Genomic DNA, 16,285 nt, shown 5'->3' on the forward strand with positions numbered 1-16,285 from the left:
CTCCACCAGAAATCCAAAAATGTGATCTATGGAAAGGAAACATATGTGGGGTGAGGTGTACGAGCCTCTGGTCGATGATCAATGGCCACAGAACCCCCATTTTTCCGAAAATAGCCATGAACGACCATTTTCAATAATACCGAAGGCTAACACGTACGAGTTTTTGACCAAGAAATGGTCTCCACCAAAAATCCAAGAATGTGATCTATGGCAAGGAAACATATGTGGGGTGAGGTGTATGAGCGTCTGGTCGATGATCAATGGCCACACAACCCCCATTTTGTCGAAAATAGCCATGAATGACCATTTACAATAATACCGAAGGCTAACACCTACGGATTTTTGACCAAGAAATGGTCTCCACCAGAAATCCAAGAATGTGATCTATGGCAAGGAAACATATGTGGGGTGAGGTGTATGAGCCTCTGGTCGACGATCAATGGCCACACAACCCTAATTTTTGTCGAAAATAGCCATGAACGACCATTTTCAATGACACTGAAGGCTAACACCTACGGATTTTTGACCAAGAAATGGTCTCCACCATAAATCCAAGAATGTGATCTATGGCAAGGAAACATATGTGGGGTGAGGTGTATGAGCCTATGGTCGATGATCAATGGCCACACAACCCCCATTTTTGTCGAAAATAGCCATGAATGACCATTTACAATAATACCGAAGGCTAACACCTACGGATTTTTGACCAAGAAATGGTCTCCACCAGAAATCCAAGAATGTGATCTATGGCAAGGAAACATATGTGGGGTGAGGTGTATGAGCCTCTGGTCGACGATCAATGGCCACACAACCCTAATTTTTGTCGAAAATAGCCATGAACGACCATTTTCAATGACACTGAAGGCTAACACCTACGGATTTTTGACCAAGAAATGGTCTCCACCATAAATCCAAGAATGTGATCTATGGCAAGGAAACATATGTGTAGTGAGGTGTATGAGCCTCTGGTCGAAGATCAATGGCCACACAACCCCCATTTTTGTCGAAAATAGCCATGAATGACCATTTTCAAAAATACCAAAGGCTAACACGTACAGATTTTTGACCAAGAAATGGTCTCCACCAGAAATCCAAGAATGTGATCTCTATGGCAAGGAAACATATGTGGGGTGAGGTGTACGAGCCTCTGGTCGATAATGAATGGCCACACAACCCCCATTTTGCCGAAAATAGCCATGAACGACCATTTTCAATAATACCGAAGGCTAACACGTACGAGTTTTTAACCAAGAAATGGTCTCCACCAGAAATCCAAGAATGTGATCTATGGCAAGGAAACATATGTGGGGCGAGGTTTATGAGCCTCTAGTCGATGATAAATGGCCACACAACCCCCATTTTTTATGAAAATAGCCATGATCGACCTTGAAAATAGCCATGAGCGACCATTTTCAATAATACTAGAGGCTAACACCTATGGATTTTAGACCAAGAAATGGTCTCCACCAGAAATCCAAGAATGTGATCTATGGCAAGGAAACATATGTGGGGTGAGGTGTATGAGCGTCTGGTCGATGATCAATGGCCACACAACCCCCATTTTTGTCGAAAATAGCCATGAACGACCATTTTCAATAATACCGAAGGCTAACACCTACGGATTTTTGACCAAGAAATGGTCTCCACCAGAAATCCAAGAATGTGATCTATGGCAAGGAAACATATGTGGGGTGAGGTGTATGAGCCTCTGGTCGATGATCAATGGCCACACAACCCCCATTTTTGTCGAAAATAGCCATGAATGACCATTTTCAATAATACCGAAGGCTAACACCTACGGATTTTTGACCAAGAAATGGTCTCCACCAGAAATCCAAGAATGTGATCTATGGCAAGGAAACATATGTGGGGTGAGGTGTATGAGCGTCTGGTCGAAGATCAATGGCCACACAACCCCCATTTTGTCGAAAATAGCCATGAATGACCATTTACAATAATACCGAAGGCTAACACCTACGGATTTTTGACCAAGAAATGGTCTCCACCAGAAATCCAAAAATGTGATCTATGGAAAGGAAACATATGTGGGGTGAGGTGTACGAGCCTCTGGTCGATGATCAATGGCCACAGAACCCCCATTTTTCCGAAAATAGCCATGAACGACCATTTTCAATAATACCGAAGGCTAACACGTACGAGTTTTTGACCAAGAAATGGTCTCCACCAAAAATCCAAGAATGTGATCTATGGCAAGGAAACATATGTGGGGTGAGGTGTATGAGCGTCTGGTCGATGATCAATGGCCACACAACCCCCATTTTTGTCGAAAATAGCCATGAATGACCATTTACAATAATACCGAAGGCTAACACCTACGGATTTTTGACCAAGAAATGGTCTCCACCAGAAATCCAAGAATGTGATCTATGGCAAGGAAACATATGTGGGGTGAGGTGTATGAGCCTCTGGTCGACGATCAATGGCCACACAACCCTAATTTTTGTCGAAAATAGCCATGAACGACCATTTTCAATGACACTGAAGGCTAACACCTACGGATTTTTGACCAAGAAATGGTCTCCACCATAAATCCAAGAATGTGATCTATGGCAAGGAAACATATGTGGGGTGAGGTGTATGAGCCTCTGGTCGATGATCAATGGCCACACAACCCCCATTTTTGTCGAAAATAGCCATGAATGACCATTTACAATAATACCGAAGGCTAACACCTACGGATTTTTGACCAAGAAATGGTCTCCACCAGAAATCCAAGAATGTGATCTATGGCAAGGAAACATATGTGGGGTGAGGTGTATGAGCCTCTGGTCGATGATCAATGGCCACACAACCCCCATTTTTGTCGAAAATAGCCATGAACGACCATTTTCAATAATATCGAAGGCTAACACCTACGGATTTTTGACCAAGAAATGGTCTCCACCAGAAATCCAAGAATGTGATCTACGACAAGGAAACATATGTGGGGTGAGGTGTATGAGCCTCTGGTCGACGATCAATGGCCACACAACCCCCATTTTGCCGAAAATAGCCATGAATGACCATTTTCAATAATACCGAAGGCTAACACGTACGAGTTTTTAACCAAGAAATGGTTTCCACCAGAAATCCAAGAATGTAATCTATGGCAAGGAAACATATGTGGGGTGAGGTTTATGAGCCTCTAGTCGATGATAAATGGCCACACAACCCCCATTTTTTATGAAAATAGCCATGAGCGACCTTGAAAATAGCCATGAGCGACCATTTTCAATAATACTAGAGGCTAACACCTACGGATTTTAGACCAAGAAATGGTCTCCACCAGAAATCCAAGAATGTGATCTATGGCAAGGAAACATATGTGGGGTGAGGTGTATGAGCGTCTGGTCGATGATCAATGGCCACACAACCCCCATTTTTGTCGAAAATAGCCATGAACGACCATTTTCAATAATACCGAAGGCTAACACCTACGGATTTTTGACCAAGAAATGGTCTCCACCAGAAATCCAAGAATGTGATCTATGGCAAGGAAACATATGTGGGGTGAGGTGTATGAGCCTCTGGTCGACGATCAATGGCCACACAACCCTAATTTTTGTCGAAAATAGCCATGAACGACCATTTTCAATGACACTGAAGGCTAACACCTACGGATTTTTGACAAAGAAATGGTCTCCACCATAAATCCAAGAATGTGATCTATGGCAAGGAAACATATGTGTAGTGAGGTGTATGAGCCTCTGGTCGAAGATCAATGGCCACACAACCCCCATTTTTGTCGAAAATAGCCATGAATGACCATTTTGAAAAATACCAAAGGCTAACACGTACGGATTTTTGACCAAGAAATGGTCTCCACCAGAAATCCAAGAATGTGATCTATGGCAAGGAAACATATGTGGGGTGAGGTGTACGAGCCTCTGGTCGATGATCAATGGCCACACAACCCCCATTTTGCCGAAAATAGCCATGAACGACCATTTTCAATAATACCGAAGGCTACACGTACGAGTTTTTAACCAAGAAATGGTCTCCACCAGAAATCCAAGAATGTGATCTATGGCAATGAAACATATGTGGGGTGAGGTTTATGAGCCTCTAGTCGATGATAAATGGCCACACAACCCCCATTTTTTATGAAAATAGCCATGAGCGACCTTGAAAATAGCCATGAGCGACCATTTTCAATAATACTAGAGGCTAACACCTACGGATTTTAGACCAAGAAATGGTCTCCACCAGAAATCCAAGAATGTGATCTATGGCAAGGAAACATATGTGGGGTGAGGTGTATGAGCGTCTGGTCGATGATCAATGGCCACACAACCCCCATTTTTGTCGAAAATAGCCATGAATGACCATTTTCAATAATAACGAAGGCTAACACCTACGGATTTTTGACCAAGAAATGGTCTCCACCAGAAATCCAAGAATGTGATCTATGGCAAGGAAACATATGTGGGGTGAGGTGTATGAGCCTCTGGTCGACGATCAATGGCCACACAACCCTAATTTTTTGTCGAAAATAGCCATGAACGACCATTTTCAATGACACTGAAGGCTAACACCTACGGATTTTTGACCAAGAAATGGTCTCCACCATAAATCCAAGAATGTGATCTATGGCAAGGAAACATATGTGTAGTGATGTGTATGAGCCTCTGGTCGAAGATCAATGGCCACACAACCCCCATTTTTGTCGAAAATAGCCATGAATGACCATTTTCAAAAATACCAAAGGCTAACACATTCGGATTTTTGCCCAAGAAATGGTCTCCACCAGAAATCCAAGAATGTGATCTATGGCAAGGAAACATATGTGGGGTGAGGTGTACGAGCCTCTGGTCGATGATCAATGGCCACAGAACCCCCATTTTGCCGAAAATAGCCATGAATGACCATTTTCAATAATACCGAAGGCTAACACGTACGAGTTTTTGACTAAGAAATGGTCTCCACCAAAAATCCAAGAATGTGATCTATGGCAAGGAAACATATGAGGGGTGAGATTTATGAGCCTCTAGTCGATGATAAATGGCCACACAACCCCCATTTTTTATGAAAATAGCCATGAGCGACCATTTTCAATAATATTAGAGGCTAAGACCTACGGATTTTTGACCAAGAAATGGTCTCCACCAGAAATCTAAGAATGTGATCTATGGCAAGGAAACATATGTGGGGTGAGGTGTATGAGCCTCTGGTCGATGATCAATGGCCACACAACCCACATTGTTGTCGAAAATAGCCATGAATGACCATTTACAATAATACCGAAGGCTAACACCTACGGATTTTTGACCAAGAAATGGTCTCCACCAGAAATCCAAGAATGTGATCTATGGCAAGGAAACATATGTGGGGTGAGGTGTATGAGCCTCTGGTCGATGATCAATGGCCACACAACCCCCATTTTTGTCGAAAATGGCCATGAACGACCATTTTCAATAATATCGAAGGCTAACACCTACGGATTTTTGACCAAGAAATGGTCTCCACCAAAAATCCAAGAATGTGATCTACGACAAGGAAACATATGTGGGGTGAGGTGTATGAGCCTCTGGTCGACGATCAATGGCCACACAACCCCCATTTTGCCGAAAATAGCCATGAATGACCATTTTCAATAATACCGAAGGCTAACACGTACGAGTTTTTAACCAAGAAATGGTTTCCACCAGAAATCCAAGAATGTAATCTATGGCAAGGAAACATATGTGGGGTGAGGTGTACGAGCCTCTGGTCGATGATCAATGGCCACACAACCCCCATTTTGCCAAAAATAGCCATGAACGACCATTTTCAATAATACCGAAGGCTAACACGTACGAGTTTTTGACCAAGAAATGGTCTCCACCAAAAATCCAAGAATGTGATCTATGGCAAGGAAACATATGTGGGGTGAGATTTATGAGCCTCTAGTCGATGATAAATGGCCACACAACCCCCATTTTTTTATGAAAATAGCCATGAGCGACCATTTTCAATAATATTAGAGGCTAAGACCTACGGATTTTTGACCAAGAAATGGTCTCCACCAGAAATCCAAGAATGTGATCTATGGCAAGGAAACATATGTGGGGTGAGGTGTATGAGCCTATGGTCGATGATCAATGGCCACACAACCCCCATTTTTGTCGAAAATAGCCATGAATGACCATTTACAATAATACCGAAGGCTAACACCTACGGATTTTTGACCAAGAAATGGTCTCCACCAGAAATCCAAGAATGTGATCTATGGCAAGGAAACATATGTGGGGTGAGGTGTATGAGCCTCTGGTCGACGATCAATGGCCACACAACCCTAATTTTTGTCGAAAATAGCCATGAACGACCATTTTCAATGACACTGAAGGCTAACACCTACGGATTTTAGACCAAGAAATGGTCTCCACCATAAATCCAAGAATGTGATCTATGGCAAGGAAACATATGTGTAGTGAGGTGTATGAGCCTCTGGTCGAAGATCAATGGCCACACAACCCCCATTTTTGTCGAAAATAGCCATGAATGACCATTTTCAAAAATACCAAAGGCTAACACATTCGGATTTTTGCCCAAGAAATGGTCTCCACCAGAAATCCAAGAATGTGATCTATGGCAAGGAAACATATGTGGGGTGAGGTGTACGAGCCTCTGGTCGATGATCAATGGCCACAGAACCCCCATTTTGCCGAAAATAGCCATGAACGACCATTTTCAATAATACCGAAGGCTAACACGTACGAGTTTTTGACCAAGAAATGGTCTCCACCAAAAATCCAAGAATGTGATCTATGGCAAGGAAACATATGTGGGGTGAGATTTATGAGCCTCTAGTCGATGATAAATGGCCACACAACCCCCATTTTTTATGAAAATAACCATGAGCGACCATTTTCAATAATATTAGAGGCTAAGACCTACGGATTTTTGACCAAAAAATGGTCTCCACCAGAAATCCAAGAATGTGATCTATGGCAAGGAAACATATGTGGGGTGAGGTGTATGAGCCTCTGGTCGATGATCAATGGCCACACAACCCCCATTTTTTGTCGAAAATAGCCATGAATGACCATTTAGAATAATACCGAAGGCTAACACCTACGGATTTTTGACCAAGAAATGGTCTCCACCAGAAATCCAAGAATGTGATCTATGGCAAGGAAACATATGTGGGGTGAGGTGTATGAGCCTCTGGTCGATGATCAATGGCCACACAACCCCCATTTTTGTCGAAAATAGCCATGAACGACCATTTTCAATAATATCGAAGGCTAACACCTACGGATTTTTGACCAAGAAATGGTCTCCACCAGAAATCCAAGAATGTGATCTACGACAAGGAAACATATGTGGGGTGAGGTGTATGAGCCTCTGGTCGACGATCAATGGCCACACAACCCCCATTTTGCCGAAAATAGCCATGAATGACCATGTTCAATAATACCGAAGGCTAACACGTACGAGTTTTTAACCAAGAAATGGTTTCCACCAGAAATCCAAGAATGTAATCTATGGCAAGGAAACATATGTGGGGTGAGGTTTATGAGCCTCTAGTCGATGATAAATGGCCACACAACCCCCATTTTTTATGAAAATAGCCATGAGCGACCTTGAAAATAGCCATGAGCGACCATTTTCAATAATATTAGAGGCTAAGACCTACGGATTTTTGACCTAGAAATGGTCTCCACCAGAAATCCAAGAATGTGATCTATGGCAAGGAAACATATGTGGGGTGAGGTGTATGAGCCTCTGGTCGATGATCAATGGCCACACAACCCCATTTTTGTCGAAAATAGCCATGAATGACCATTTACAATAATACCGAAGGCTAACACCTACGGATTTTTGACCAAGAAATGGTCTCCACCAGAAATCCAAGAATGTGATCTATGGCAAGGAAACATATGTGGGGTGAGGTGTATGAGCCTCTGGTCGATGATCAATGGCCACACAACCCCCATTTTTGTCGAAAATAGCCATGAACGACCATTTTCAATAATATCGAAGGCTAACACCTACGGATTTTTGACCAAGAAATGGTCTCCACCAGAAATCCAAGAATGTGATCTACGACAAGGAAACATATGTGGGGTGAGGTGTATGAGCCTCTGGTCGACGATCAATGGCCACACAACCCCCATTTTGCCGAAAATAGCCATGAATGACCATGTTCAATAATACCGAAGGCTAACACGTACGAGTTTTTAACCAAGAAATGGTTTCCACCAGAAATCCAAGAATGTAATCTATGGCAAGGAAACATATGTGGGGTGAGGTTTATGAGCCTCTAGTCGATGATAAATGGCCACACAACCCCCATTTTTTATGAAAATAGCCATGAGCGACCTTGAAAATAGCCATGAGCGACCATTTTCAATAATATTAGAGGCTAAGACCTACGGATTTTTGACCTAGAAATGGTCTCCACCAGAAATCCAAGAATGTGATCTATGGCAAGGAAACATATGTGGGGTGAGGTGTATGAGCCTCTGGTCGATGATCAATGGCCACACAACCCCCATTTTTGTCGAAAATAGCCATGAATGACCATTTACAATAATACCGAAGGCTAACACCTACGGATTTTTGACCAAGAAATGGTCTCCACCAGAAATCCAAGAATGTGATCTATGGCAAGGAAACATATGTGGGGTGAGGTGTATGAGCCTCTGGTCGACGATCAATGGCCACACAACCCTAATTTTTGTCGAAAATAGCCATGAACGACCATTTTCAATGACACTGAAGGCTAACACCTACGGATTTTAGACCAAGAAATGGTCTCCACCATAAATCCAAGAATGTGATCTATGGCAAGGAAACATATGTGTAGTGAGGTGTATGAGCCTCTGGTCGAAGATCAATGGCCACACAACCCCCCATTTTTGTCGAAAATAGCCATGAATGACCATTTTCAAAAATACCAAAGGCTAACACATTCGGATTTTTGCCCAAGAAATGGTCTCCACCCGAAATCCAAGAATGTGATCTATGGCAAGGAAACATATGTGGGGTGAGGTGTACGAGCCTCTGGTCGATGATCAATGGCCACAGAACCCCCATTTTGCCGAAAATAGCCATGAACGACCATTTTCAATAATACCGAAGGCTAACACGTACGAGTTTTTGACCAAGAAATGGTCTCCACCAAAAATCCAAGAATGTGATCTATGGCAAGGAAACATATGTGGGGTGAGATTTATGAGCCTCTAGTCGATGATAAATGGCCACACAACCCCCATTTTTTATGAAAATAACCATGAGCGACCATTTTCAATAATATTAGAGGCCTAACGACCTACGGATTTTTGACCAAGAAATGGTCTCCACCAGAAATCCAAGAATGTGATCTATGGCAAGGAAACATATGTGGGGTGAGGTGTATGAGCCTCTGGTCGATGATCAATGGCCACACAACCCCCATTTTTGTCGAAAATAGCCATGAATGACCATTTACAATAATACCGAAGGCTAACACCTACGGATTTTTGACCAAGAAATGGTCTCCACCAGAAATCCAAGAATGTGATCTATGGCAAGGAAACATATGTGGGGTGAGGTGTATGAGCCTCTGGTCGATGATCAATGGCCACACAACCCCAATTTTTGTCGAAAATAGCCATGAACGACCATTTTCAATAATATCGAAGGCTAACACCTACGGATTTTTGACCAAGAAATGGTCTCCACCAGAAATCCAAGAATGTGATCTACGACAAGGAAACATATGTGGGTGAGGTGTATGAGCCTCTGGTCGACGATCAATGGCCACACAACCCCCATTTTGCCGAAAATAGCCATGAATGACCATGTTCAATAATACCGAAGGCTAACACGTACGAGTTTTTAACCAAGAAATGGTTTCCACCAGAAATCCAAGAATGTAATCTATGGCAAGGAAACATATGTGGGGTGAGGTTTATGAGCCTCTAGTCGATGATAAATGGCCACACAACCCCCATTTTCTATGAAAATAGCCATGAGCGACCTTGAAAATAGCCATGAGCGACCATTTTCAATAATATTAGAGGCTAAGACCTACGGATTTTTGACCTAGAAATGGTCTCCACCAGAAATCCAAGAATGTGATCTATGGCAAGGAAACATATGTGGGGTGAGGTGTATGAGCCTCTGGTCGACGATCAATGGCCACACAACCCCCATTTTGCCGAAAATAGCCATGAATGACCATTTTCAATAATACCGAAGGCTAACACGTACGAGTTTTTTAACCAAGAAATGGTTTCCACCAGAAATCCAAGAATGTAATCTATGGCAAGGAAACATATGTGGGGTGAGGTTTATGAGCCTCTAGTCGATGATAAATGGCCCCACAACCCCCATTTTTTATGAAAATAGCCATGAGCGACCTTGAAAATAGCCATGAGCGACCATTTTCAATAATACTAGAGGCTAACACCTACGGATTTTAGACCAAGAAATGGTCTCCACCAGAAATCCAAGAATGTGATCTATGGCAAGGAAACATATGTGGGGTGAGGTGTATGAGCGTCTGGTCGATGATCAATGGCCACACAACCCCCATTTTTGTCGAAAATAGCCATGAACGACCATTTTCAATAATACCAAAGGCTAACACCTACGGAATTTTGACCAAGAAATGGTCTCCACCAGAAATCCAAGAATGTGATCTATGGCAAGGAAACATATGTGGGGTGAGGTGTATGAGCCTCTGGTCGACGATCAATGGCCACACAACCCCCATTTTTTATGAAAATAGCCATGAGCGACCTTGAAAATAGCCATGAGCGACCATTTTCAATAATACTAGAGGCTAACACCTACGGATTTTAGACCAAGAAATGGTCTCCACCAAAAATCCAAGAATGTGATCTATGGCAAGGAAACATATGTGGGGTGAGGTGTATGAGCGTCTGGTCGATGATCAATGGCCACACAACCCCCATTTTTGTCGAAAATAGCCATGAACGACCATTTTCAATAATACCGAAGGCTAACACCTACGGATTTTTGACCAAGAAATGGTCTCCACCAGAAATCCAAGAATGTGATCTATGGCAAGGAAACATATGTGGGGTGAGGTGTATGAGCCTCTAGTCGATGATCAATGGCCACACAACCCCCATTTTTGTCGAAAATAGCCATGAACGACCATTTTCAATAATATTGAAGGCTAACACCTACGGATTTTTGACCAAGAAATGGTCTCCACCAGAAATCCAAGAATGTGATCTACGACAAGGAAACATATGTGGGGTGAGGTGTATGAGCCTCTGGTCGACGATCAATGGCCACACAACCCCCATTTTGCCGAAAATAGCCATGAATGACCATTTTCAATAATATCGAAGGCTAACACCTACGGATTTTTGACCAAGAAATGGTCTCCACCAGAAATACAAGAATGTGATCTACGACAACGAAACATATGTGGGGTGAGGTGTATGAGCCTCTGGTCGACGATCAATGGCCACACAACCCCCATTTTGCCGAAAATAGCCATGAATGACCATTTTCAATAATACCGAAGGCTAACACGTACGAGTTTTTAACCAAGAAATGGTTTCCACCAGAAATCCAAGAATGTAATCTATGGCAAGGAAACATATGTGGGGTGAGGTTTATGAGCCTCTAGTCGATGATAAATGGCCCCACAACCCCCATTTTTTATGAAAATAGCCATGAGCGACCTTGAAAATAGCCATGAGCGACCATTTTCAATAATACTAGAGGCTAACACCTACGGATTTTAGACCAAGAAATGGTCTCCACCAGAAATCCAAGAATGTGAACTATGGCAAGGAAACATATGTGGGGTGAGGTGTATGAGCGTCTGGTCGATGATCAATGGCCACACAACCCCCATTTTTGTCGAAAATAGCCATGAACGACCATTTTCAATAATACCGAAGGCTAACACCTACGGATTTTTGACCAAGAAATGGTCTCCACCAGAAATCCAAGAATGTGATCTATGGCAAGGAAACATATGTGGGGTGAGGTGTATGAGCCTCTGGTCGATGATCAATGGCCACACAACCTCCATTTTTGTCGAAAATAGCCATGAACGACCATTTTCAATAATATCGAAGGCTAACACCTACTGATTTTTGACCAAGAAATGGTCTCCACCAGAAATCCAAGAATGTGATCTACGACAAGGAAACGTATGTGGGGTGAGGTGTATGAGCCTCTGGTCGACGATCAATGGCCACACAACCCCCATTTTGCCGAAAATAGCCATGAATGACCATTTTCAATAATATCGAAGGCTAACACCTACGGATTTTTGACCAAGAAATGGTCTCCACCAGAAATCCAAGAATGTCATCTACGACAAGGAAACATATGTGGGGTGAGGTGTATGAGCCTCTGGTCGACGATCAATGGCCACACAACCCCCATTTTGCCGAAAATAGCCATGAATGACCATTTTCAATAATACCGAAGGCTAACACGTACGAGTTTTTAACCAAGAAATTGTTTCCACCAGAAATCCAAGAATGTAATCTATGGCAATGAAACATATGTGGGGTGAGGTTTATGAGCCTCTAGTCGATGATAAATGGCCACACAACCCCCATTTTTTATGAAAATAGCCATGAGCGATCTTGAAAATAGCCATGAGCGACCATTTTCAATAATACTAGAGGCTAACACCTACGGATTTTAGACCAAGAAATGGTCTCCACCAGAAATCCAAGAATGTGATCTATGGCAAGGAAACATATGTGGGGTGAGGTGTATGAGCGTCTGGTCGATGATCAATGGCCACACAACCCCCATTTTTGTCGAAAATAGCCATGAACGACCATTTTCAATAATACCGAAGGCTAACACCTACGGATTTTTTACCAAGAAATGGTCTCCACCAGAAATCCAAGAATGTGATCTATGGCAAGGAAACATATGTGGGGTGAGGTGTATGAGCCTCTAGTCGATGATCAATGGCCACACAACCCCCATTTTTGTCGAAAATAGCCATGAATGACCATTTTCAAAAATACCAAAGGCTAACACGTACGGATTTTTAACCAAGAAATGGTCTCCACCAGAAATCCAAGAATGTGATCTATGGCAAGGAAACATATGTGGGGTGAGGTGTACGAGCCTCTGGTCGATGATCAATGGCCACACAACCCCCATTTTGCCGAAAATAGCCATGAATGACCATTTTCAATAATACCGAAGGCTAACACGTACGAGTTTTTAACCAAGAAATGGTCTCCACCAGAAATCCAAGAATGTGATCTATGGCAAGGAAACATATGTGGGGTGAGGTGTATGAGCGTCTGGTCGATGATCAATGGCCACACAACCCCCATTTTTGTCGAAAATAGCCATGAACGACCATTTTCAATAATACCGAAGGCTAACACCTACGGATTTTTGACCAAGAAATGGTCTCCACCAGAAATCCAAGAATGTGATCTATGGCAAGGAAACATATGTGGGTGAGGTGTATGAGCCTCTGGTCGACGATCAATGGCCACACAACCCTAATTTTTGTTGAAAATAGCCATGAACGACCATTTTCAATGACATTGAAGGCAAACACCTACGGATTTTTGACCAAGAAATGGTCTCCACCATAAATCCAAGAATGTGATCTATGGCAAGGAAACATATGTGTAGTGAGATGTATGAGCCTCTGGTCGATGATCAATGGCCACACAACCCCCATTTTTGTCGAAAATAGCCATGAATGACCATTTACAATAATACCGAAGGCTAACACCCACGGATTTTTGACCAAGAAATGGTCTCCACTAGAAATCCAAGAATATGATCTATGGCAAGGAAACATATGTGGGGTGAGGTGTATGAGCCTCTGGTCGACGATCAATGGCCACACAACCCCCATTTTGCCGAAAATAGCCATGAATGACCATTTTCAATAATACCGAAGGCTAACACGCACGAGTTTTTAACCAAGAAATGGTCTCCACCAGAAATCCAAGAATGTAATCTATGGCAAGGAAACATATGTGGGGTGAGGTTTATGAGCCTCTAGTCGATGATAAATGGCCACACAAGCTCCATTTTTTATGAAAATAGCCATGAGCGACCTTGAAAATAGCCATGAGCGACCATTTTCAATAATACTAGAGGCTAACACCTACGGATTTTAGACCAAGAAATGGTCTCCACCAGAAATCCAAGAATGTGATCTATGGCAAGGAAACATATGTGGGGTGAGGTGTATGAGCGTCTGGTCGATGATCAATGGCCACACAACCCCCATTTTTGTCGAAAATAGCCATGAATGACCATTTTCAATAATACCGAAGGCTAACACCTACGGATTTTTGACCAAGAAATGGCCTCCACCAGAAATCCAAGAATGTGATCTATGGCAAGGAAACATATGTGGGGTGAGGTGTATGAGCCTCTAATCGATGATCAATGGCCACACAACCCCCATTTTTGTCGAAAATAGCCATGAATGATCATTTTCAAAAATACCAAAGGCTAACACGTACGGATTTTTGACCAAGAAATGGTCTCCACCAGAAATCCAAGAATGTGATCTATGGCAAGGAAACATATGTGGGGTGAGGTGTACGAGCCTCTGGTCGATGATCAATGGCCACACAACTCCCATTTTGCCAAAAATAGCCATGAATGACCATTTTCAATAATACCGAAGGCTAACACGTACGAGTTTTTAACCAAGAAATGGTTTCCACCAGAAATCCAAGAATGTAATCTATGGCAAGGAAACATATGTGGGGTGAGGTTTATGAGCCTCTAGTCGATGATAAATGGCCACACAACCCCCATTTTTTATGAAAATAGCCATGAGCGACCTTGAAAATAGCCATGAGCGACCATTTTCAATAATACTAGAGGCTAACACCTACGGATTTTAGACCAAGAAATGGACTCCACCAGAAATCCAAGAATGTGATCTATGGCAAGGAAACATATGTGGGGTGAGGTGTATGAGCGTCTGGTCGATGATCAATGGCCACACAACCCCCATTTTTGTCGAAAATAGCCATGAACGACCATTTTCAATAATACCGAAGGCTAACACCTACGGATTTTTGACCAAGAAATGGTCTCCACCAGAAATCCAAGAATGTGATCTATGGCAAGGAAACATATGTGGGGTGAGGTGTATGAGCCTCTGGTCGACGATCAATGGCCACACAACCCCCATTTTTTATGAAAATAGCCATGAGCGACCTTGAAAATAGCCATGAGCGACCATTTTCAATAATACTAGAGGCTAACACCTACGGATTTTAGACCAAGAAATGGTCTCCACCAGAAATCCAAGAATGTGATCTATGGCAAGGAAACATATGTGGGGTGAGGTGTATGAGCGTCTGGTCGATGATCAATGGCCACACAACCCCCATTTTTGTCGAAAATAGCCATGAACGACCATTTTCAATAATACCGAAGGCTAACACCTACGGATTTTTGACCAAGAAATGGTCTCCACCAGAAATCCAAGAATGTGATCTATGGCAAGGAAACATATGTGGGGTGAGGTGTATGAGCCTCTGGTCGATGATCAATGGCCACACAACCCCCATTTTTGTCGAAAATAGCCATGAACGACCATTTTCAATAATATCGAAGGCTAACACCTACGGATTTTTGACCAAGAAATGGTCTCCACCAGAAATCCAAGAATGTGATCTACGACAAGGAAACATATGTGGGGTGAGGTGTATGAGCCTCTGGTCGACGATCAATGGCCACACAACCCCCATTTTGCCGAAAATAGCCATGAATGACCATTTTCAATAATATCGAAGGCTAACACCTACGGATTTTTGACCAAGAAATGGTCTCCACCAGAAATCCAAGAATGTGATCTACGACAAGGAAACATATGTGGGGTGAGGTGTATGAGCCTCTGGTCGACGATCAATGGCCACACAACCCCCATTTTGCCGAAAATAGCCATGAATGACCATTTTCAATAATACCGAAGGCTAACACGTACGAGTTTTTAACCAAGAAATGGTTTCCACTAGAAATCCAAGAATGTAATCGATGGCAATGAAACATATGTGGGGTGAGGTTTATGAGCCTCTAGTCGATGATAAATGGCCACACAACCCCCATTTTTTATGAAAATAGCCATGAGCGACCTTGAAAATAGCCATGAGCGACCATTTTCAATAATACTAGAGGCTAACACCTACGGATTTTAGACCAAGAAATGGTCACCACCAGAAATCCAAGAATGTGATCTATGGCAAGGAAACATATGTGGGGTGAGGTGTATGAGCGTCTGGTCAATGATCAATGGCCACACAACCCCCATTTTTGTCGAAAATAGCCATGAACGACCATTTTCAATAATACCGAAGGCTAACACCTA

This window comes from Zea mays, unplaced genomic scaffold (assembly GCF_902167145.1).
Source record: "Zea mays cultivar B73 unplaced genomic scaffold, Zm-B73-REFERENCE-NAM-5.0 scaffold_264, whole genome shotgun sequence".
NCBI classification, from domain to species: domain Eukaryota; kingdom Viridiplantae; phylum Streptophyta; class Magnoliopsida; order Poales; family Poaceae; genus Zea; species Zea mays.